The sequence below is a fragment of the Amyelois transitella genome, chromosome 5, assembly GCF_032362555.1.
Source record: "Amyelois transitella isolate CPQ chromosome 5, ilAmyTran1.1, whole genome shotgun sequence".
Classification (NCBI taxonomy): domain Eukaryota; kingdom Metazoa; phylum Arthropoda; class Insecta; order Lepidoptera; family Pyralidae; genus Amyelois; species Amyelois transitella.
In genome coordinates this window covers 13,107,009-13,116,530 of record NC_083508.1, presented here as the reverse complement: position 1 = coordinate 13,116,530, position 9,522 = coordinate 13,107,009, and positions in this window count along the sequence as shown.

The following is a 9,522-nucleotide window of genomic DNA, read 5'->3' as shown; positions in this document are numbered from 1 at the left end:
ATAATAAAGAGGAAAGATTTGTATTTTTGTATGTTTGTGTGGAATTAACTCAAAAACTACTGGTCCGATTTTGATAAAATTTGGCACAGATATAGAATAGACCTTCAAAAGTGACATAGGCATAAATTTGTTCTTACTCTTTGTTTATTTAAAAAAAAAACACAAAAATATGTCCACCCGTGCGAAGCCGGGGCGGGCCGCTAGTCAATTATAGTTAATGTAATAAAATATATGAGTCCAATTTGAAGGCATGCCTAATCGACCAAGTAAGAGGTTGTGTAAGTGCTGCCGACGTGTAGTGGAGCCCCGTCGCTTTCTCCCGAGGCCGGGGCCGCCGCCAAAGTTATAATGTCGTCGGTAGGTACATTCCGTGTTATGTTATCCGGAAGGGGATCGTGGAGTGTGGCCTTATAAAACCGAATAACTATAAGACTTATTCCGATTTCTATGAATGCAGCTATGGAATGCATGTCTCGGCAGGCGGGTCTCTAGGGTTTTGGGTACGTTTGCAACATAATATGCGACCAATCGATATCGGACCTCGCAGTTGTAAGAGATTTTACAGATTGCAGAAGTGCCCATTTTAGTAAGTAAAAAAGAAAAAAAGTAAAGTATACGCAAACACTATCGGTGTGAATTAAAATTGTACAAAAATAACGTATAAATTTTGCGTTATATTATAGAGGTATGTGCAAAACAAGAAGTTGGTCAGCTGAGGTCGCCCGGTGCAGGCAGTGTGTGTGTGTGTGTGTGTTCTGACTACACGTAGCTAGTGGAATGTGGGTTTATGCGTGTGTGTGTGTGTGTGTGAAACTTCGAGCGAGGGACGCACCTGGAATGCGACCCTTTCTCTTAATCTGGATCTCAAACGCGAACTGACCATACACAATAGAAATTGTTTTGAAGTATCATATTATTATGGCGTTTCGTACTATACATATAAATTTGAATACTAATCGATGCACGGAAATCGGAATAAACTCATTTCTACGGTGAAGAAGAATAGTTACGAGTTGTGTTACATAACTCGTAACATCTAAATGGATGTCAGATTCATACAGCAGTCCACCTAAAATATAGGTACAAAACATAATGTTATCATAATTTTATGGAACCAATTAATTGAGTTGTGGACGTTTAATAAACAAATATGAGATAAACGACAAATGTGGTAAGTATTGTCTAGCAGTCGACGGCGTCACACGAATGTCTTGTTATCTTACTACAAATAATACAAATCTATATCTTATACCTAGGCGTATTAACTCTAAATAACTTTTATAACAAAGGAATATATTAACTTTGTTTAAAAAAAGAAAAAATCTTCAATTACTAAAAACGAAACGCAGTAAACATTAATTTCCTTCCCTTCAAGTGTCTTCATTGAGGGTTCCGAGAAATTGAACCCGACACCGCCTCATTTGAGCTCGAGTTCCAGCGAAAGGCTCTCGGGTGACACTGTCCCCACCGCACGTCCGTTCGCGAAACCATTTACCACTACTGGGAAATAGCGTAATTATCCAATACAGTACATACACGAGTTTGAAGCTAGAAAATTCGTTTGATGTGGACATCAAGCGACTGCTTCCTGAACTATTTTTGGATTATTCTTACACTATCGGGACCTCGTTCCCGTGGGATTTGGGGGAATGTTTCACTAAACATACACTGCTTTTGGAATGTCCTAGTCTACCATCTGACCCTTGCGCCGAATTTCATTAAAATCGATGGTGTTTTAAATTAAAAATATTAAACCGATTGCATTTATTTTATAAAAGTATAAAACGAAAATATGATGAGGATGTCGAATGGCTTTGTAGTTTTTAATACACAGAGATGATGTAAAAACTGGCAAGCGGTATTAGCGGGGTGCGCTAAAATACAGGGCGGCCTGTGTGTGCGGCGAACCAAGGCTGGTTGTCCGGTGTGATGCGACGGTGAAGTGCTGACAACGAATTTAACAATCTATCAGGTAAAGTCGCAACAAAAAATTGAACTTTTTTTTTTTACTTAACAAGGATTTCTATCTTGTGGCTGCCTGTGTCGTTCTTCGAAATATTTTACTATACATGAAATGGCCTGTGTTGTGTCGGTAGGTTTGTCGGTTATGGTAATTTTTTTATAGGTATTGCAGCTTTTAACAGTGATCTGTAGTCAAATATTACTGGTTTCTATGATTTCTAAAATTTCAAAGTAGTAACAATATGCTATATTTAGTCATTGATATTCGTCGGCAGAGCGTGACACACAAAGTGCTATCGATGTTATGCGCAGCTGAGACAATGGCTACTGATTGTTTGGTTATTACATTGGTATCCACAATGACCCATACCTACGCCAAGCATTCCACACCAAGCCAAAGCATTAATACCCTTATTCTGACGCAATAATAATTTGCTATAATTATATACCGATATGTTTGAGTAGGCAATATGTTGGTCATTAAATCATTACCAATTAATTGGACATTTTTACACTAACAATTATATATAATTAACAAAGTCTTGGGAAGATCCATATTTTTCCTTTATACGTACATCAACACAAGCTAATCTTATTTAGTTTTAAGCATGTTGGTATCTGGGCTCGTGTCCGTCGGAGTGGAAACGCGACGTGGCTTTAGCTGCTTTCGGTTGGTGGAGGAGCATTCCGGCACGTATGGCGCTACCCATGCAGCGGCGTCGCACGGCTCGGCGTTTACGCAACCGGGTGGCCTAATTCTATACACTACTACGGCTGACAGGGAGCCGATGACTGTATTTCTTCATGACCAAACTGTAGAACAATTTTGGATCTTTTAATTTAAAAAAGTCAAAAATAAGAAGCTACAGGTAAGTAGACTATTTCCAATCAAAAAATAATTCTTGATTGATTTGCACAGTAAAAATGCCACCAGCATATTCAAAGTTCTTTTTATAGGTTCGTGGTCTGATGAAATAATGACAAAATATATATTGCATTATACATATTGTGACATTTACATGTATGTGAAATGAATACCTAAATAGTATTGTTTATATCAGATACCTAATTTCACAACACTTTCCTACAATGCAACGTAATGCAATTGAAGCCAAACTCCTCACTTTCAAACGTTTAACCTCCATACATTTGTGGTTTCCGTGTCAATTCCGGTTATTCTGATTACCGTTGTGGTAATTAGTCGCTCGGTAACGTTGTTAAGGCGAGTTTACAACCTCGTTACTGAACTTTCTGCTCGACGCCTTCGAAGAAAAGTCGGGAATCCACTAAATCCTTTAATGAACTTGTCTTATTTCCCGCTCCGCTGGCCCGCTTTGCCTGTGACTTAGACGAAGTCCTTTGCACCTATTGTTAGGCAATGACGCTCGTGGACCCAGCTTTGTCGTCGATTTTAATTTATTTTCAACGATTTAAACAAATATCAGACCACGAATTATATATTGTATAAAATTAAAACTTTCAAATTGAATTCCTTTGTTTGTATTTAATATGGCTACAAAAAGGTGTTAAAACTATTAATTTTAAAAGTACTTACCCGACTAACACTTTGTTATCAGCCGTTTCTACAAAACATGATGGAATATTTCCTAAACTCTGTGAGCTACCCCTTATAGGAAAGAAAAAAGAAAGAAAAAGAAAGGAAGAAAGCATACATTCAGTCAGAAAAGTATCGGGAATGGATTATTTATTTATGGTTCCAAATTCAAATTTTTGTTTATTTTTGTTGTTGTTAGATTGGCACAACTGTTTTCCATTTTGGCGCGGAGTTTGAGTTGCAACTGTTGTTTACATTAAATACAGTGCTATTTTTAGTTATATCATATCTAGTGTGTATTGCTAATTTCATAATGGATAAAAACATCGAACAAAGAGTTTGTCTTAAATTTTGCATTGCCAATGGAATATCGTGTTCGGAGTCACTGAAAATGTTACAGAAGGCTTACGGTGAATCGACTTTATCAAAAACTCGTGCTTATGAGTGGTACAAAGCGTTCAAATGCGGTCGAGATGTGATGGAAGATTTGCCTCGCTCTGGAAGGCCATCAACGTCTGCAACTGAAGTTAACATCGCAAAAGTGAAGGAAATAGTGACTGAAAATCCTCATTCAACTTTGAGAGAGATAGCCACCGAACTTTCTGTATCTCACGAGTCGATCCGTACCATTTTAACTAATAATTTGGGTATGAAACATGTTGCCGCTCGGCTAGTCCCAAAAGACCTGAATTTTTTTCAAAAACTCAATCGCATGAGAGTCGCTGAGGACATGCTAGAACGAGTCAATTCCGACCCAACATGCATGAAACGCATTGTTACTGGTGACGAGACGTGGGTTTACGAGTTTGACATGCAAACTAGTCAACAAGCTTCGGAGTGGCGCCTTCCAACTGAACCGAAACCGAAAAAACCACGCCAAAGTCGTTCAAAAGTCAAAGTCATTTTGACTGTTTTCTTTGACTATCGCGGTGTTGTGCACTCGGAATTCTTGCCGGAAGGTCAAACGGTAAATAAGGAATATTATTTGAGTGTTATGCGGCGTTTAAGAGAGCAAATCCGACGAAGAAGGCCAGATTTGTGGAAAGAAAATTCTTGGATTTTGCATCATGATAATGCACCTTCGCACAAGGCCATCATTGTGAACGAATTTTTAACCAAACACTCAACAAATACCATCGAGCAACCACCATATTCACCAGATATGGCTCCAGCCGACTTTTTTCTTTTTCCTAAACTCAAATTACCACTTCGTGGCACCCGTTTTCAATCGGTAGAAGACATAAAAGAGAATTCGCGGCGAGAACTGACCTCAATTCTGGAAACAGCGTTTAAAAAATGTTTTGATGATTGGATTATTCGTTGGCGTAAGTGTATCGTTTCTAAAGGAGCATATTTTGAAGGTGATAAAATAAATTTGGATGAATAACAAACAGTTTGTGTATTATTGATCTTTTCCTGCTACTTTCTTGACAGAGTAGTAAACTATTGACAGAGTTATAGTTTAAAGGTTCACGATACCTTTGTATTACATCATAAACAAAAGGTCATGTTCCAATTCCAATGCGAATTGCTTTTGGTGAATTCATAGAATACACAACACTGAAACAAAATTAGCAGTTTAATAACAGACTTCTTTAGATTGAATGTAGCCGAGCTCTCTGTCCGCGGCGACCGGCAGCTTCCCGCGGGATGTCCTGCTGATTGCGATCCTTAATTAGAGACATGTTGAGCCCTGTCTGCTCCCGGACCCCCGCTTCCGCTCTTCGTTATTTATGCACTAGACTGCAGCGTGCAGCGAAATGAGGAGACGGCCGTGTATGCGGGCGTTGCATCGTATCATTGAAGAAGGACCATCTGTAAGTAGGTATTCTAAATTAAAGACAGAAATTAATCAATAGTTGAAATCGAACACACAAGTACCTGTCTATATCTCATACTAACCTTATCGCAGAACCGATTACTGAAGAATTATTAAAAACCGCTTATTTTAAGTGATATTTTGTCATAATAGCATAATATACCTGTGATGTTTCTCTTTCTTATTTTCCTCCTGCGATATGTATTGGAACACTTGTTATGCTTTTTTCAACACTGTCTGATCTTACCGCACATACCATGTAGACATATATTCTTCAACCGTTTAAATGTTTTGTTGTAAATACAAGTAGCTTAAACATAACAAATGAGTACATAAATAGCTCTCGTGATGGACTTGGCGATAGTGTCCGCTCTCATCGTAAATCAATCGCGTCTCTGCGCAGGCGCAGGTCGTGATTGATGTCGGCTCTCGCGTCGGCTAGATAGCGGCGATGATATGTCGTGCGCAGCGCAAACGTGCTTATTTATATCTTCTATTAAATTTATGTTAAACAAAATTATTCTAATTTATTATGATGTACTAAGTTAGATAGTATTATGTTTTTTCTTAAAAAGTAATTGATTTTGTTTCAGTGCTTATTATGGACTGAAGCGAGTGAGGTCTATAATTAAGAAATAATAAGTACATGGTAAAACTACCTATTAGAATATTTTTCTGATTTATTTACGGAATGGACGGATAAAGTATTTCGTGGTTCTGTGGGCAGAACTTGCAGAAGAGAACACGACACTAAATCAACGCGGTTAACTGTTACTAAATATAACATGATACAGGTGTGCAGATGGTATAATGATGATTGAGTTTGTAAACACACGGGCGAGCAGCCTGCAGTGGGAGCAGCAGATGTACAGCGGTCACCAGAAATGAGGCTATTAATGTAAAATAACGAGCGAATGCATGTCTCTCTAAATTTAGAATGTTATGAAACCACAACCAATAAATAACTAGTTTGTGACGTGAATATAATGAAGCACCTATTAAATAACAAGGATTGGTGTTTTTATTGTTGGAAGAGTTGATTCATAATTATCCATTAAATACGGTTAACTACTTGAAAGATGGCTAAATGAAGACATTGCCGGAGGATAGTTAAATATTTCGCACGGGAACTGAACTTGTACTGGTCACATAAAATATATGTTTTGGCTTATCAATACTACGAATAAGAAAAAGAAAGAAACTTTTAGCTTATTCATAACCCCTCTCAAAACAATGGCGTTCAGGATGGGGTATCAGCTGCAGGTCGCGGTAACCGCGCCCACCTCGCGACCACGCTGTGACAGAATGGTGTCGGGTCGTGATTTACGAGCCGCCTCCCGCGCGGACGCCGTTGCTCGCTCTGGTTTGTTTGTAAACAAACTGCTGTCGACTGTCTTCGTGAGAACATAACGGTCACAGGTATTGAGACGACGTGAATGATCCCGCATAGACTAGTGTTTGTGGATTTCATTGCATTGTGTTAGTTATCATCGAGAAGAACAAGTTTCATCAAGTTGTAGCAAAATCATGAATTTAATAATTAAAATCTTGGTTGGTCAGCATGTATCTACAACAATAATATTGGCCAAAATATATATTTTTTTACATACATACATACATACATAAACTCACGCCTCTTTCCCGGAGGGGTAGGCAGAGACTACCTCTTTCCACTTGCCACGATCCCTGCATACTTCCTTTGCTTCATCCACATTCATAACTCTCTTCATGCAAGCTCGGCGGTTTCGGGCACTTTTGACCTGACCCTTCACCAGGACGTCCTTAATTTGATCAAGATATGTTCGTCTAGGTCTTCCCACCCCGACCTTTCCCTCCACACTCTCCTTGTATATCTGCTTAGTCAACCTGTTTTCATTCATCCTCTCCACATGACCGAACCACCTCAACATACCCTTTTCTATTCCTGTAACTACATCTTCTTTCACATCACAACATTCCCTTATCACGCTGTTCCTTATCCGGTCACTCAATTTCACACCCAACATACTCCTTAACGCTCTCATTTCCACTGCATTTATTCTGCTTTCGTGCTTCTTTTGCCATACCCAACTTTCACTCCCATACATTAATGTCGGGACCAACACGCCCCTGTGCACAGCCAGTCGAGCCTTTTTGGATAGTTTCTGACTGCTCATAAAGGCATGCAAAGCTCCGTTCACCATGTTCCCCGCGTTCACTCTCCTTTCAATATCACTATCACACTTGCCATCTGATGTAAACTTTGATCCTAGATATACAAACTCTTTCACTTGCTCAACTTTTTCTCCTCCAATCAAAATATTACATGCTGTCATTTCTTTCTCCATTTCGAAAACCAGTGTTTTAGTTTTACTTACGTTCACTTTCATTCCTTTCTCTTTTAAAGCTTCATGCATACAGTTTACCATCTCCTGTAACTCCTCCGCTGATGACGCCAGTATAACCTGATCGTCGGCATAGAGCAGACATTTGACGAGTAATTCATTCATCCTTAATCCACTTTCAGACTCTTTCAAATCTGTCAAACAACTATCCATAAATAGGTTGAACAGCCACGGTGACGCAACACATCCCTGCCTAACACCTTTCTCAATCTTAAACCACTCAGTGTGCGCTCCGTTTATCCTGACACAAGCACTCGAATCCTCATATAAGGATTTCAGTGCTCGTATCAAGAGACTGCTCACCCCATGCATAGAAAGTGCTGACCACAATTCATTCCTCTCAACTCTGTCATAGGCCTTTTCCAAATCCACGAATGTGCAATAGACTTTTTGACTCTTGGCCAAAAACTTTTCGGCTATGCACCGCAAAGAAAAGACCTGATCAGTACATCCCATTCCCTTTCGAAATCCCGCTTGAGCATCCCATATTTTGTCATCAGTTTCATTCCTGACTCTATTAATCAATACCTTAGCATACAATTTGCCGACGACGCTAAGCAGGCTTATACCACGATAATTTTTGCAGTCCAGTTGTGACCCTTTTCCTTTGTAAAGTGGCACAATAACAGCCTTACACCAATCTTTTGGTACTCGGCCGCTTCTCCAACACAAATTGAAAAGGCAGTACAACTGTCTAGCTACGACGCCTTTTCCTGCTTTAAGCATCTCGACCGACACTCTATCATACCCGGCAGCCTTACCCGCTTTCATACTCTTAAGTGCTTCCACAATTTCAAACATTTCAATTTCGCCTTCCATCTCATTCTCTTTTTCTTCGCTATAGCAGAACTCTTTCTTATTTTCTTCCTTTTTTTCAAATAAACTCTCAAAATAGTCCTTCCATATCTTTAGCACACATTCTTCTCCTTTCACAACGCTATCATCCTGGCATCTGATCCTAGTCAGCTTTCTGGTTATAGTTTTTCCTCGGGCTGACCTTACGGATTTCCAGAATACTTTCAGATTTGACTGAAAGTCTTCTGATAGCCTTTTATCAAAATCCTCTTTATACTCTTCTTTCTTTCTAATCACAGCTTTCTTAACCAAATCTTTCATTTTTTTTATATTCCTTACGTGCTTTATTCACATCCTCATCTATAACCTCTTGCATTCTTAAGTTAGCTTTTGCTGCTAACAAATCCAGCCATGCTTTCTTCTTTAATCGCACAAGTTCTTGCACATCTTTACTCATCCACGCATTTTTGTGATTTTTCCCTTTCCTTCTTTTACTTACACCACACACTTCAACAGCTACTTTCACAATTCTTTCTTTAAATTCCTTCCATCCATCTTCAATATTGCTCCTCTCATCTAAATCTTCAATTTCATCCTTCAGTCTATTAATATACTTCTTACCTACATCCATATCTTGCAAATTTTCTACTTTCACTCTTTCCAAAGCGCTGGTTTGCTCCCTTACCCTGTGCCGCCAGCGATTGAAGATACCCCTTATCCGGGATATCACCAGTAAATGGTCCGAGTCAATGCCAGCACCGCGATGTGCACGGGTATCCAGCACTTTGTTCTTCAATCTTTCATCTACAATCACAAAGTCTATCATACTTTTTAAAATACCTTCCACTCTTGTATAGGTGTGGATCTCTTTATGTTGAAACATTGAGTTCGACACAAAAAGATCCCACTCTAGACAAATTTCTAATACACTTCTTCCATTATCATTCACCTTTTCGTCACCAAACGCACCAAGCACCTTTTCATATCCATCACGCTTTACACCCACC